At 44.3% G+C, this 15,877-nt stretch overlaps 1 non-coding gene across 1 annotated transcript; it reads right to left on the reverse strand.

The window, feature by feature from the left end:
- Positions 1-10,501: 10,501 nt before the first annotated feature.
- Positions 10,502-10,557, reverse strand: LOC123743591 (U7 small nuclear RNA). Its single transcript, XR_006770447.1, has one exon. It is a non-coding gene; the product is annotated as a U7 small nuclear RNA (small nuclear RNA).
- Between the last annotated feature and the right edge of the window lie 5,320 nt (positions 10,558-15,877).

Genomic DNA, 15,877 nt, shown 5'->3' on the forward strand with positions numbered 1-15,877 from the left:
TCTGATGTCATTGTGCTTACTGCTTGACTGATTAAGTGCTGGAGAAGAACAAATCATTGACCAATTGTGAGTAAACATGTATTTGTTCAGTTGTCTAGCTTTGGTCCTACAAATGAGTAACAGTTAATGTAACTAAGACCGCAAATACATGTGAGTGTCACATTGAATACTGTAAGAAACAAGTACATTTGAGCACTACAGTATTAATACAGCACATTATAATAACTTCAAGAAATGGATGGTTTGTACTCACACCTTGTGCTCAAAATTGTCCAAACCATTATAGGAGTGTTCATTCAACCACTGAAGCAGCCCTCAATACAGTCCCCATCTGCTGAGGAGCACACCTCTGTGGAGCATATGAAGTAGATCTGTTGTGGATGAGGACAGGAGAACACATTCAAACGCACTGACCACAGAGTACTGTAACAAACTCAGTCTATAATATGACCCCATTGGCTTAAACTGACCTCCTGGTCCTCCAGGTGGGAGGGACTTCCTGTGGGTAAAGACTGGAAGGTGGTGATTGTGAGCCTCTGGGTGTGACGGGGTTGGGCAGGAGACTGGGAGTCACCACAGCTGAAAAACGAGACAAAACAATTGAGGTTTTCTTCAGACAAAATAACTGCCTGTTCACTATATGGACAGTTATTTAGTGGAGCTGAGCAGCAGGTGCTGTGGAAAAACCTAGAGAATATGGATATTTCATGCATCTATGCAGTGCTTTCTCTGTGCTGTTGCATGTAAACAAACAGGAACTATAGTGGAACAACCTACCCGTCATAGATGAGCAGCCAGCGGGCCCGTGGTGTCTGGGTAGGCCAGACAGTAGTGCACCAGGAGCACCAGGCCAGGGTCCATGTCTGGGGGGCTCAGCAGACCCACCTCCAGGTACAGAGGCCACCCCTGAAGTAGACTGAGTGGTCGATGTTTCTCTGGGTGAAGCTGCTGTAGTGCTCATCTACAGACAGGGGTAAACATGGGGAGGGTACGTGGTTAGTTGGCAGATACAGTATGATAAAACCCACTCCTCAGTCTCCATAGCTCTGCTGCTACTCCTGAAGGTTTCATTACTTATACAGTCCTACCTGTAGCGATTCGTAGCTGGACAGCCAATGAGCCCTGAGTGGGGACGGGGGCTAGGGGTGGTGTTCCTCACCTGGTACCTCACCCTCCCTGAAGAACCAGGAGAAGACCTGCACTCCACCATCAACCTACACAGAAGACAAGCTCATGTTACACTATCCCATATGTACTAAAGGATTGCAAGTTCATCATCATGGTTTGAAAGCATTAGCATTCAAATGGTAACTTCTGGGAAAAATAATGAAATACATTTGCTAGGGATTTGAACATTACATTACATTTACATTTAAGTCATTTAGCAGACGCTCTTATCCAGAGCGACTTACAAAATGGTGCATTCACCTTATGATATCCAGTGGAACAACCACTTTACAATAGTGCATCTAAATCTTTTAGGGGGGGGGGGGGGGGGGGTTAGAAGGATTACTTTATCCTATCCTAGGTATTCCTTAAAGAGGTGGGGTTTCAGGTGTCTCCGGAAGGTGGTGATTGACTCCGCTGTCCTGGCGTCGTGAGGGAGCTTGTTCCACCATTGGGGTGCCAGAGCAGCGAACAGTTTTGACTGGGCTGAGCGGGAACTGTGCTTCCTCAGAGGTAGGGGGGCCAGCAGGCCAGTGGTGGATGAACGCAGTGCCCTTGTTTGGGTGTAGGGCCTGATCAGAGCCTGAAGGTATGGAGGTGCCGTTCCCTTCACAGCTCCGTAGGCAATCACCATGGTCTTGTAGCGGATGCGAGCTTCAACTGGAAGCCAGTGGAGAGAGCGGAGGAGCGGGGTGACGTGAGAGAACTTGGGAAGGTTGAACACCAGACGGGCTGCGGCGTTCTGGATGAGTTGTAGGGGTTTAATGGCACAGGCAGGGAGCCCAGCCAACAGCGAGTTGCAGTAATCCAGACGGGAGATGACAAGTGCCTGGATTAGGACCTGCGCCGCTTCCTGTGTGAGGCAGGGTCGTACTCTGCGAATGTTGTAGAGCATGAACCTACAGGATCGGGTCACCGCCTTGATGTTAGTGGAGAACGACAGGGTGTTGTCCAGGATCACGCCAAGGTTCTTAGCACTCTGGGAGGAGGACACAAGGGAGTTGTCAACCGTGATGGCGAGATCATGGAAGGGGCAGTCCTTCCCCGGGAGGAAGAGCAGCTCCGTCTTGCCGAGGTTCAGCTTGAGCTGGTGATCCGTCATCCACACTGATATGTCTGACAGACATGCAGAGATGCGATTCGCCGCCTGGTTATCAGAAGGGGGAAAGGAGAAGATTAATTGTGTGTCGTCTGCATAGCAATGATAGGAGAGACCATGTGAGGATATGACAGAGCCAAGTGACTTGGTGTATAGCGAGAATAGGAGAGGGCCTAGAACAGAGCCCTGGGGGACACCAGTGGTGAGAGCGCATGGTGCGGAGACAGATTCTCGCCACGCCACCTGGTAGGAGCGACCTGTCAGGTAGGATGCAATCCAAGCGTGGGCCGCGCCGGAGATGCCCAACTCGGAGAGGGTGGAGAGGAGGATCTGATGGTTCACAGTATCAAAGGCAGCAGATAGGTCTAGAAGGATGAGAGCAGAGGAGAGAGAGTTAGCTTTAGCAGTGCGGAGAGCCTCCGTGACACAGAGAAGAGCAGTCTCAGTTGAATGCCCAGTCTTGAAACCTGACTGATGAGGATCAAGAAGGTCATTCTGAGAGAGATAGCAGGAGAGCTGGCCAAGGACGGCACGTTCAAGAGTTTTGGAGAGAAAAGAAAGAAGGGATACTGGTCTGTAGTTGTTGACATCGGAGGGATCGAGTGAACCATTTGTTCTTGTAGTAAAATGGCTTTACCGGACAGGTGAGTCTTCAGGATGTGGTGCTGTGTTTATGTTGTGTGGAAAGTAGAGCGTTGAACTCCAACAAGTGGACCATGGCCTGACCATCCTCCTAACCAAACAGACATGAGCATCAAACTATAACATACAAAATAATCATACACAAGTAATATGTTGAACAGTTTTATAAGGATGTGGAGTAGCAGTACAGTAACATACGAATCTGTGCACTCCACAGCCATCCAGGGGTACACTGTACAGGTCAGAGGTCATCCTCTGGGGGGTGCAGGACACATGGCTGTCCGCAGGCAGAGGGGGAAGGGTGACCGTGGGGTCCACCAGAGAACCAGGGACCGCAAAGACAAATTGAGGCCCCGATGTACACTGAGGGTTGACACACACACACAGCCTGAGGACCTAAGACACAAATTGGCGCATTGTGTAAACTAATGAGTAGCAAAGCAGTTCGAAAACTGACATTCCCGAAATACCAAGCATGTGCACATGGCCTTGGACACACTGGAAGACCACTTCCACTCCTCCGATCTCAGATCTTCCCCTGGGAAGTGTTTTGATGTCGGCGAAACACCAAACAGCCACATAGCAACACCAAGACCAGTAGCTTGAGATCGAGACTAACCATTCACAAGGTAAGAGCAGCAACCTAAGGAGCCGTCACAGTCATAGTCGGACAAGCCACAGGGTGTTTGTGTATCGGCCTTTAAACCAGGGTCTGTATGGAGGAAAAGGAAACGGTACTGGTGTGACAAACCAGGTTTATGAACTTCTACATAAGAAAGAAGTGGATATTTGATACGGAAGTGAAACCAATTACACTGTTGTCTCCAGGATCACCTAGTAGAGGTGAGGTGCCCTCTTGTGGCTCTTTATAGTGCATGCACTGATATGAGACAACCACAGCCTTTCAATAGTGGTGCAGTTCACACACAGTAGAAATATTCAAGATGAAGACTTACCTTTCATCACTGTGTCTGGCAGATCTCCAGGGGGCCCTGGGTTGGGATGATGAGGGGAAGGAATGGTTGAAGGTTGTGGATGAATGATGTGATGGTGTGAGGGGTTATGAATGGGGTTGGTGGTAGGACAGGGTGCATGGGTTAGACTCGCCACAAGAGTGTGGGCAAATCTTCCTCTTCTATGATGGTCAGAATCTAGGGGAGCTTGAGCCCCTGATGTCTTTTCGGCATGTGTACTGGGATCACTGGGTTGCTGATGGGTGATTTGAGATGAGGGTAGTACAACGGGGGGAAGTTTGGAAAGAGAAGAGGTTGGGTTGCAGCATGGGCAACAGAGGTAGAACTAGTAGACAGGCTCTTGGCTGTGTGTGAATTGTAGGGTTGTAGTTGTGGAGGCCATTTCAGGTGACCATGAGGGTGTGACTTTCCACTTTGATCAGGAGACAACGCAGGGGGAGATGGGACAACTGGAGGTTGTTCGTCCATGGGTCTAGAGGGATTGTTGGTCTGGAGACCAATTCTGTGTTTCTGGATCGGTGGAGGCTTGTAAGGAAAATGAAGAGTGTATTGGTAGAATGGGATCTCTGTTAAGGTGGGAGATGAGTTAGGTTTCAAAGGTTGAAGATGAATAAAAGGGTCATCAGGGTGATGGGATCTCTTGACTTCACCACTGGGTGTTTGTGGGGTGTAGTAGTGAGGATAGGGTGGAGGGTGAGGCACATGAGGAACAGGAGTTCTACGGTGTGTTTGTGAACTCCATTTTCAACCCTCTCAAAAATGTTTTCTTGCCTAACATCATTATTTGGAAACGGTATATTGACGATATTTTTCTTCTATGGAGGGGTGATGCAGAACTGCTCCAGGCGTTTTATGCTTTTCTTAACTCCTGTTCTGAACATTTGAGATTTACTATGCAATCTGATACACGTCAAATCAGTTTTCATGATCTTCTGATCTTGTGTGAAGATAATGTTTTATACACTGATCTTTACAGGAAACCTACTGATCGTAACAGTTTGTTGAGGGCTGATAGTTGTCACCCACTTCCCTTGAAAAATAGTTTGCCCTACAGCCAATTCTGTCGAATCAAAAGAATTTGTATTAAACAATCAGATTTCGACAGAAATATGGCTGAGACTCAGGATAAGTTCAAGGAGAGGGGGTTCAACAATGATCAGATTAATATTGCCATTGAGAAAATTCAAAACAAAACGAGACATGACCTTTTTCAAGGTCAGTCTCGCAAAAAGACGCATTCTTGCGTTCTCACTACCCGCTATTCAAAGTGCTCTGAACAAATTAAAGGAATCGTTCACAAACATTGGCACATTCTGAAATATGATGATAGTCTCGTTAATGTGTTTTCTGATCTTCCCCTGGTCGTATTCTCGCGGGGAAGAAATCTCAGAGACCAATTGGTACACTCTGATTTACCACCCCAAGATATTCCTGAACAACGTCTCTTTGCGCCCATACTGGATGGAAATTACAAGTGTAATGGCTGTGCTCAATGCAATGGCACTTATAAATGTAGATCCTTTAAACACCCCCAAACAGAGAAATCTATCCCAATTAAAGGTGTTATTACGTGTTCCACTAAGGCAGTTATTTATCTTATAACTTGTCCTTGTGGTAAAAATGATGTGGGTAAAACAAAGCGTGAATTAAAAGTACAGAGCATCGTAGCACCATTAGGTGCAAAAACTTAACTTACCCAGTTGCGGCCCACTTTTTGGAAGCAAACCATCCGATTTCGTCTCTGCGTTATATTGGCATCGAACATGTCACCCTCCCGAGGAGAGGGGGTGAACTTGATAATTTATTGTTAAAACGAGAGGCTGCCTGGATCTTTAATTTAAAGACCCTTGCTCCCTTCGGTCTCAACATAGACTTTGATCTGAAGCCATTCTTGTGATAATTGTGATTTTGCCATTGTAATTGTTTGTTAGATACATTTTAGACTACAAATGCTATGATCGTATGCTATTCATTTGTTTGTCTTTCTGTATGTTCTTTGTATGCCATTTTTTTTTTAAATATTTGAGTTAACCAATGATATTAGGCCATACTTGGCCATGATTACAAACACCTGTGTGTCTCTTGACACTATATAAATGACTCATCTTGCAGTGTTTGTGATGATACCCTGATGAAGACAGCTTTGCTGTCGAAACGTTGGTTATTACATTTTTGCATCTGAGCTCTTAGTGTGCGGCTTTCCTTTATTTTCTAGTGTTCTACTCCGCTAGCCAGCACCTCGCCTTTATAGGTGTGCGTTTCTTTTTTCTAGATTGTGAACTGCTAACAGGGAGAGTAGAGGAGTGAGAGGAAGGGCTTATCAGGCTGAGGGCGTTGGGGTGGGTTATAGGGAGGCACTTTGGGGTGGTCGAGGTAGTAGTGTGGAAACACCGGGAAGATCGGGTTAGGGGTGTGAGGGGCAGGTGGTTCAACCTGAGGACCATTGGTGGAAGTACCCGTCTTGGCACCAGGACTGGGCCCTTGAGGTAGCTCAAGCATAGGGATTTTGGGGTGATGGTAGTTGTGGTAGTATGGGTGGAGAGTATACTCAGGGGTTCGGAGAGTGGGGGCTTCAGAGTGAACTGGATGACCAGCTGTAGTGGAAGAATACTGAGTAAAATGGGGGTTATTGTAGTTGGGAGTTGAGAGGGGGGACTAGAGGAGAGGGGTGACTGGTATGACTCACTGAGGGGCATCGTGTGGAGGTAATAATACTGATAGAATGGGTAGCCCTGAAGACGCTGAGCCAGGGGAGGATGGACAGAGGGGCCTGTAGTCAAGGGAGAAGTAACATGGATACCAGGGCTGAGAGGCTGATCAGGGGGCAATGTGGGCAGGGGATTGAATGGGAAGGATGGGTGACGCACCGGGTAAGATAGGGTTATGGAAGAAGGATTAGACAGCAGGGTTGTGGAAACTGAGTTTGTTGGGCCCATAGTTGCATAATGGGGGACATCTACTGCAGGTCGGAGGGGTTGTATTACTTGGTCTGGCAGAGAAGAAGGACAGGCCAATGTGATGGCTTTCTCTCCTATTTGAAGAGAGAGAGTGTATTTTCCATCCTGGAAGAAAATGTACATTATTTCATTTAGGTGGGGAAATGATAATGTCACTGAGTGTACAAATATTAGGAACATGTTTCCTAATATTGAGTTGCACCCGCTTTTTCTCTCAGAACAGCCTCAGTTCTTCGGGGCATGGACTATAAGGTGTCAAAAGCGTTCCACAGGGATGCTGTCCCATGTTGACTCCAATGCTTCCCACAGTTGTGTCAAGTTGGCTGGATGTCCTTTTGGTGGTGGACCATCCTTGATACACACAGGAAACTTTTAAGTATGAAAACCCCAGCAGCGTTGCAGTTCTTAAAAAAAATAAAAAATAATCACCTTTATTTAACCAGGTAGGCCAGTTGAGAACAAGTTCTCATTTACAACTGTGACCTGGCCAAGATAAAGCAAAGCAGTGTGACACAAACAACAGAGTTACACATGGAATAAACAAAAGTACAGTCAATAACAATAGAAAAAAGTCTATATACAGTGTGTGCAAATGGCGTGAGGTGGTAAGGCAATAAATAGGCCATAGTAGCGAAGTAATTACAATTTAGCAAATTAACACTGGAGTGATAGATGTGCAGATGATGTGCATCTTGACAAACCGGTGCGCTTGGCACCTACTACCATACCCCGTTCAAAGGCACTGCAATCTTTTGTCTTGCCCATTCAACCCTCTGAACGGCATACATACACAATCCATGTCTCAAGGCCTAAAAGGGATCATAGCTTTCACCTGGTCAGTCTCATGGAAAGAGCAGGTGGTCCTAATGTTTTGTTCACTCAGTGTAAAACACAACATTATTAAGCAAAGAAATTGGTTTAGCAAATTTCATGTAAAAGCAAAAAGGACAGTCAAGTAGCCCTGAGTCATCATTTCCATCCCATGTCATAGCACAATAGGAGTGTCACGGCTCACCTTTGATGTGATCCCACAGGTAGTGAAGGGTGCAGATATGAGCAGCTCTCCATGTTGCCTGTCCATACTGTAGCCACACTGCAGGGCCAGCGAAAGCAGTGGTGTCCATTTTCCTCTAACTGCAGGGGGAAACCAACACAGCTCACATACAGACCTGACAGTATCCCCACAGACTCATGATAGCAGTAGAAATATAGTTACAGAAACATTGGATTCAGTCCAAATTATGCCTCTAAATCTGTCTGTTCAGCAGCCATAATGTGCAGGCTGTGTACAATTGTGATACATTATACTATAGAACTCCACACTTACCCTGGACTCGGAGCTCCTCTTTGGCTCCATGAACTTGCAGTCTGACAGTCATTCCCTGAGACGAGCAGCAGAGGGAGGAGGGGGCCAGGGCCTGAGCCTGGGACACTAGGCAGGACATCTTCACGGGGGTCCCTCTCCAGTTCAGAGGCAACACATAACTATCATCCTGTCAGCAGCACCGCAGGCCACGGGAAAGAAGTGAATAATGGTGTGTGAAGAACAATAGAAAAAGCTTTTATGTTGACAGATGACAGTCACAGAACAGTTTTGACCTGCCAGTCTGACAAGTTCGGAGAATGGATTGTGACTATGGACATCGAGTTACTTTTAAGAAGGGGAGAGGGGTGAGTGCTACTTTACCTCTTCTTGCTTGACGTGACAGGCATTATAAGGTACCACAAACGTCAGGTCTCGCCATTTCGACTCGACAGTGTAGCCACATTCAGAGGATAGTTGGGCCAGGGGGCCAGCAGAGGCATTTGCTAAAGGCAAGAGGACAAATGAATAGAATAGCCTAGTTATGCATCATTCACACACCTTGTGGTCAGACTTAGGCTCCTTTAGTCCATTATTGGGCTAACTTTACTCCTTATAGTCCAAGGACCTTATGTAACCGATGTGAAATGGCTAGTTAGTTAGCGGTGGTGCGCGTTTCAATCAGTGACGTCACTCGCTCTGAGACCTGAAGTGGTTGTTCCCCTTGCGTTGCAAGTCCGCGGCTTTTGTGGCGCGATGGGTAACGATGCTTCGTGGGTGTCAGTTGTTAGTGTGTGCAAAGGTCCAGGGTTGGGGCGAAGAGAGGGACGGAACCTACACTGTTACATTGGTGCCGTGACCTGGATCATTGGTTGCTGCGGAAAAGGAGAAGGTCAAAAGGGGGGTGAGTGTAACCGATGTGAAATGGCTAGTTAGTTAGCGGTGGTGCGCACTAATAGCGTTTCAATCAGTGAGTCACTCGCTCTGAGACTTGAAGTAGGTTTTCCCCTTGCTTTGCAAGGGCTGCGGCTTTTGTGGCGCGATGGGTAACGATGCTTCGTGGGTGTCAGTTGTTGATGTGTGCAAGGGTCCCTGGTTCGAGCCCAGGTTGGGGCGAAGAGAGGGACGGAACCTATACTGTTACACTTACATGTTCTGTTTAAAGGCGAATTGGCTCTGGAAGCCAAAATAGTCAAATACTCCATCTAAAATGTGAATCAATTCTCAATTGCAGTATGTTTCTAGAAACATAAATGCTTCTCCTCGTGTTGTTTGGCATGGTACTTGCCGTTCTTATCATTGAATACCACCACTCTAGGTTGAAAACGCGTCCGTTTTCTACCCGAAAGTCGTGATCTGTTAAATTCTTCAAAGTCCTGAGATCATTTATATTTTCGCGCGTTTTCGTATGATTCACCCATTTCACGTGGCTTGGTCTCGTGGAGCTGTCTTCGCGCCGACATTTCTACGTTGATTCTTGACTGGTTTATTTGACGGACGTTGGTTTTTGTCGTCGGGATGTTATGAGTCAGTTTATCATTACGGGAGACACTGTCGCTTGAAAGAGAATTTTGTGTGGATTCTGTGAATTAATCTTTTTCCTGTCGAATCGTGAGCCTGACACCGAGTGATTGTTAGAATGTAAAGTAGGAGGATACCGTAATATTTTTGTTTAAAATACATTGCCAATATGATTGTTTCTCAACGTGCATCAACACACTGGGACGAGGCAAAAGGGAAAGGTATATTTTGAATGCTGCGCATTTACCACATGTGTTCACGTATTCAAGTAGTCTTAATTGGCAATTAATCTCAACAATGGCATGCCGATTCCAATTATGCTTGTCAGTTCTACAGGGATATATAATTACAGGCTTGCTATATAATTTACTATAATAAAAGTCAAGTTGAAACTTAACCACAATACGTTAGAGATGACAAGCTCTCTTCTCTCCACAAGAGGGTGGCATTGTCATACAAGTCAAAGCACACATTGAATTCTCCAATCCCCTGAGGAGCCTCTCACCATTCCACCCTTACCCTGGCATGGCCAAGTAACCTTACGCAGTTCCTATAACTTTGCTTTGTTATTATGGAAGGAAAATAAACCACCATCTGCTGTAACATAAGAACATCAGCAATTGCTGAGAGGTGAACCTGACCCTAATCAAGTTTCACCTTTGAATGTATGGGCTAGGGAACCTGCTTTTGTACCAACCCACATGACGTAATACTATAGTATACTATGGTATACATACTGTAGTATTACTATAGTTATACACTATATTCACCGTAGTGTTTTAGCAGAGTAGTGTATTATTTACTTTACTGTATTGTTTTTGTATCTTTGACATAGAAGTGGGGTCTTTCTCCTTGAGGAAACCTGCTGGACAAATACTAAAAGAGCAAATGTTCCATAACCTGTATGTAGGTAGGACTGGAACCTGAACAGATAGTTCAGCTCTTCTGTAACCTGTAGGGAACACAACATATGATCTATACTTGGCATGTCGGTTTCTCACTGATGGCTGGCACAAATTGGGATATGGGGGAGGGGAATGGTTGGGGTATATGCAAATTAAAAACGAGTCTTTTTGCAGACACTGTAGTGCTTTTGGGGGGGGGGGGGGGGGTAATACTGTAGTATTTACTATAATATCCGACAGTATACTACACAATTATATAGTAAGCACTGCACAATCGATGGATACTACAGTATGCAGTATAGTATTATACAGTATACTACACAATTCAAAAGTAAGCACTACATGATCGAGGGATACTACAGTGTGTAGTGTAGTATACAAAACAATTATATAGTAAGTACTACATATGATCGAAGGATACTACAGTGTGGAGTATATTATTCTACAGTATACTACAACATTCTATAGTAAGCACTACACAATTGAGGGATACTACAATGTGGAAAATAGTATTCTATAGAATTGTATAGTAAGTACTATAGTAAACTGTAGTATTTTTTGTGTGGGAACTGCCCTGAAATCAACTTGGAATAATCTAGCACATTTGTGCATCATAGGGATTTTAGTTAGTGTTTCCTTTGTAATATCATCACTATAACCATTGCTATTATTGCCATAGTGACACTGTGCCACCACATGACAACATCAATGTTGATCATTATCAACCGAATAGTACAGTGGCATGAATTGTACGGACAGCAGTAGGCCTAAGAGTGACAGTGAAAAACAAAAACAAATTCCACTGTACTTTCCTCTTTTATCAGGCATCTGCATACAAACTATTGTAATATTCAAGAAGGACAAGTAAGTAACAGAGGGATTTCATTGAAACTGAGCATAATGTACACTGTCTAACTGAACCACACTATTCAATAGGCTACATGAAGAGAGTGTACAGGGGAGGAGAGGGGGTTGATGGGTGCGGCAGAGTGATGACTCATATTGTGAGTTGCCTAGCTACCAACAGTCAGGAGTTGTTTTCTTTTCAACGTTTCAAAGCAAAAAAATATGTCTGGATTTCATTGAGAGAAAAGAGGGAGAGGGGGTGGTAAATGAGGGCCGAGCAGGAAAAGGAGGGACAAAACAGTCAGAGAAGGAGGAGGAGGAGGGTAGATCATGTGCAAACAAAGTGAAATGTAGCAATGTGAGATCTAAAAAAAGAGCCACAGGGTGGAAGTGACAGAGGGGGAGTGGATCAACAATAAAACCCTGACCAGTCACCATGGAAACGGGCAGCTCCACTAAATATCAGGATGTTTTTTTGTATTGAATGTAAACAGTTGTTGGAACAACCAAAACAACTAGTGGCTACATTTCTTATCTGTTTTCTGTTACATTGGGCTACATGTCCCTTAAAGCTATCCCTGACAGTTTACTTTTTCTTCTTAAAAAAAACAACAACAGACTGCTTTAAAACTTGTTGGAATTCCCCTTGCAGGGACCCACGTGAAAAAAATACTATAGTATTCTATGGTATAAATACTATAATATTCACTGTAGTGTTTTTGGAGTATTTACTGTAGTACACTGTAGTATTTATTATTATTATATATATTTTTTGTACCTTTATTTAACAAGGTAAGCCAGTTAAGAACAAATTCTTATTTTACAATGACGGCCTACCGGGGAACAGTGGGTTAACTGCCTTGTTCAGGAGCAGAACGACAGATTTTTACCTTGTCAGCTCGGGGATTCGATCCAGTTAACTATAGTATAAATACTGTAGTAAAAGAAAATGGTAGGATAAACTATGGTTATTTATGTAGTGCTTTTGCGGATTGTAGTATACAGTAGTATTTACTGTAGTGTTTCTGCGGCCTGTAGTATGTATTGTAGTGTTTTTGCAGACAGTAGTATACTGTAGTGTTTACTGTAGTATTTTTGCAGACATTACTGTAGTATTTAGCTTACTATAGTGTTTTTGTTTTATTATCTTAGACGTGGAGGCTTTTTCTTTCAGGAAACCTACTGGAGAAATACTAAAAGATCACATTTTCCATAATCTTTAGATAGTAGGACTGGGGTCTGAATGGATAGCTCAGAACTTCTACTCTTTTCTATAACCTGTAGGTAACACAATACTGTATGTGGTCTATACTTGGCATGTAGGTTTCTCACTTATTTTTGGCGGACATTACTGTATTATTTACTACAGTGTTTTTTGGGGGGGATAATACTGAGTATTTACTATAGTATTCTACAGTGTACTTCAACATTATATAGTAAGTACTACACATTATCGAGGGATACTACAGTTATAGTATAGTATTCTACAGTATAATACAGTTTACTATCATTCTATAGTAAGTACTGTTGTATTCTATAGGAAACTGTAGTATTTTTTAAATGTGGGGAGCATTGAGAAACCCCAGACGAATCTAAAGGAACCACAGACTGCCATAGTTTTGCCGTTACAGGCCTCAACTGATCACTGTCCCTATCATCCCCCCGGGAAATCAGAGTGTTATGCAAAAGTAGATATAATTTCATGAAACCAAAATGATAATGACAGAGCAATTCAAATGTCATTCTAATTCTGGTCATGTAAAGGGTAACACAAATCACAGGATGTCCATGTACTCTGTGCATAATGATATCATTTAGTTTCGAGGCTTACATAAAATCACATTGATGTACATGTCCGAGGACCTAGTCCAACTCTACCTAGTGGCGGTTCTAGACCATTTCAACTGGGGGGGCCAAGCTGGGTCCAGTTGTACTGTCGGAGGGGCCAGTTACATTAGACGTTATTGTTGTCATGTCATTTTGCATGTGGTACGATACTGTTGTGTTCCGCCTAAAGCCGTCCCTCTAGAAAATGTGTGGGTTAAATGAGTGTTCCGCGTTGCCACTGTCTAACAACGGATGTAAAAAAATAACGATAGCAAAAATTAGTTATGAAAAATGATTTCATACTCCACATTTAGGCAGGCCACAAGGGGGTCCAAAATTGCTGTCACGGGCACTGCCCCCCCCCCCCCCCCCCCCCCCCAGGACCACTAGTGACTCTGCCTGTTTCTGGCTGACCTATGATGGCACCTGGCTGACCTGAATGTTGCTCCACCTTAATTAGGCTCATACGTCTCTTACATTGGCTGGCTCTCCAGTGGCTTACCAGGTTCACCACATAATCACAGACCCCCTACTACTTTACACTTTCCTCTTGAATTTTTCAGCCTGAATTGTGTCCCTGGGATCTCTAATGGAGGGAGTGACCAGATTTAGCAGCCCTCACTACACTAATATGGGTGGTAGCTGCACCTGGGCTGTTTCAAGGGGCTTGATTTTGCTTGTGAATTACTTGTGCATTACAGAGAATAATGTATGTGGAAGGAGCATGCCACAACATGGAGATCATGGGAGTAGTATCCTTCAACTGGCAGCAATGTTCCCTCTAAGCTGTGAGCACGTGTGTGGGCGTGCAGCTCCCCGGGACTGCCATGCAGAAGAAATATCAGCGTGCAGAGAAGCACGAGATTAAACTTCACTCAACTTTCTAGAGTTTTCCCCCTTAGTTAACACTATCACCGTTTCCCTTTACTGTGGCAATTGTGATCAAATCAACGCAATATTAGCCACTTTCAATGCAACATACCGAAACAAAATGAACTGTACAAGACTTAGTATGCAAAACTAACTATGCAAGAGATTTTGTTGAAAGCATTGGTGAAGGATTCTATTGCATTGACATGCATGACTCAGGCCCCTGCTCTACACAGACCAGTGTGCCATAACCAATCAGAGCTGCAGTAGTCCTATATGCATATAGACCATTGCCATATATGGATCTGTGCCGTTCACTTTGAACTGGACTGTGTTTACAGCATGAGCGGTCGTGAGCAGATGCCCTTGTTTTGAGATCAAAGCGAGAACTGCATGTAGCGACATGTACATTTGTTCTTATCCTTTGCTAGTTAGTGAGTTATTAGCCCAGTTATAGATCATTTATAGTCAGCAATGGGTCGTGATTGCTTCCAACAAGAGCACAAAACATGTGCATTTCTAGACATCTTTGAAAAGTAAGTCAGTTTAAGAGCTTTTTTTGTCTTAAAGGGGCGGTGTTGTATTTTGAGACAGGCTTGAATAAGCTAAGTAGCCAATAGGCAGAGGGTAGCAAAATGCGTCTGATTCTCTGTAATAACGGGATGGGAATAATAATGCATTTTATTTTGTAAAGTGGTTTCTTGCATCAAAAAAACAACATTTTAGTCACCTCCTTGTCTGAAGGACAAGTGTATTAACAGGCTAATGTCAAGCCCTGCATATTTATTTCAAAAGTCTCATGGAATGTAGGCCTATATTGAACACCACACATTAGCTGCTACTGTAGGCTGAACGACAGAACAGCTATTACCATGTTAAAATGTTATGTGATGAATTTTCTCCATTGTTTTTGATGGTAGGCCACTCTGGTAGGCCTACATTATGATCAAATAGCCACAGTAGCCTACTTGACCACTGTTAGAACTAACTTAAAGCGTGTACATCCTCGGTGTTCACAGTAAACGCACACCGGAAGTTGCACAGAATTTTCACAACTTTCAAGTTTGCGTTCAACAGACCTGAAATTTGCTCAGTGATGAAAAAAAATGAGAGGGAACATTGACAGGCAGTCATAGAATTAGACGATCCATTTGCTCCTTTGATCCAGGTACTATTCCCTGTAGGATAGGGAGCTCCTTTCAGCTTCCACTGTGTGTGTGTGTGTGTGTGTGTGTGTGTGTGTGTGGCTATGACATGAATCTGAGGGCCAGAAAGGTGTGATCATGTGTGTGTGTGTTACAACGGCACCATGACGTCAGTGTGTACCTTACCTGTATAGGAAACCAGTCAAGCGACAAGTGGGAGTGAAGGGATGAGTGAGATCCCAATAGCCTCATCCCAATTAGTCAACACTGGGTAGGGAGAGAGTTTCAACACACTGTTTTTGATACAGGCTATTATCTGTTCTGACTCATTAAACAGTTTTCTTTAAAATTACCCAGCAAATCCCCTACATTGCCTTGCTGTCTTTCTAAATTTAAACCTAGCAATCAGACATCCAGGACAGTCATGTTGCTGTAGACAGACTCAGACAGGCAGAGACCGGGGAGAATGACACAGTTAACCACAGCAGATCATTTTACCATTGTAAAGCGATGTGCTTATGGTCACGCTTACTCCCCTTGGCATGTGGACACTGGAACTGTTTCACACGGCCGTGTGGAAATACTCTGTCAGTGAGCGGCCCTGGGAGCTCCTCAGCGTTG

This window comes from Salmo salar, chromosome 06 (genome assembly GCF_965601325.2).
Source record: "Salmo salar chromosome 06, fSalSal1, whole genome shotgun sequence".
Taxonomy (NCBI): Eukaryota; Metazoa; Chordata; class Actinopteri; order Salmoniformes; family Salmonidae; genus Salmo; species Salmo salar.